A 1042-nucleotide genomic window follows, 5' to 3' on the forward strand; every position below is an offset into this window, starting at 1 on the left:
TCAGGAAGGATTACCGGTCTGAGGGTGGATTAATATTATGAAGAACAAAGTTCTGACATTCAAAGTGGGGCATCCCCTTAGAGCCAAGCTACATCATAAACCCGAGGCAGTGACTGGGTTCCAATCACCTCTCCACATTTCCCTGTAGAGCGAGTTACACTCAATATTACACCGGGAGATTCACCCTGTGGTCTGTACTACTGCACATCTGGCTGCAGGGAACTAAAAGGTCACATGGCTTGCTTCGTTTAGCTATAATTTGTGTTGGGACTTGAGGAATTATTTTTCCTCCCTCTATGTCTAAATAACTTGCTGAAATTAAAGTTTTCATGTGAGCTTGGGCAGCGAGGGGCTGTGCACTCTTCCAGCGATGGTGCTGATATTCACAGACAGTGAAGTACAGCAAGATTTAGAAGATTGAGGGGGGATCTTATTGAAATGTATAAAATTCTAAAGGGATTGGACAGGCTAGATGCAGAAAGATTGTTCCCGATGTTGGGGAAGTCCAGAACGAGGGGTCACAGCTTAAGGATAAAGGGGAAGCCTTTTAGGACTGAGACGAGGAAAAACTTCTTCACACAGAGAGTGGTGAATCTGTGGAATTCTCTGCCACAGGAAACAGTTGAGGCCGGTTCATTGGCTATATTTAAGAGGAAGTTAGATATGGTCCTTGTGGCTAAAGGGATCAGGAGGTATGGAGAGAAAACAGGTACAGGGTTCTGAGTTGGATGATCAGCCATGATCATACTGAATGGCAGTGCAGGCTTGAAGGGCCAAATGGCCTACTCCTGCACCTATTTTCTATGTTGTCAGAAGAGGGTGGGTCCAGGGGAAAGGGAGGTGATCTTATGCAGTGAACATTTCCATTTCCAGGCATCTATCTATATATATATATATAGACACACACACACACACACACACACACACACACACACACACACACACACACACACACACACACACACACACACACACACACACACACACACACACACACACACACACACAAAGACATCCAAACACAGATAAACAGACACAGGTA

The sequence above is a fragment of the Hemitrygon akajei genome, chromosome 21, assembly GCF_048418815.1.
Source record: "Hemitrygon akajei chromosome 21, sHemAka1.3, whole genome shotgun sequence".
Taxonomy (NCBI): Eukaryota; Metazoa; Chordata; class Chondrichthyes; order Myliobatiformes; family Dasyatidae; genus Hemitrygon; species Hemitrygon akajei.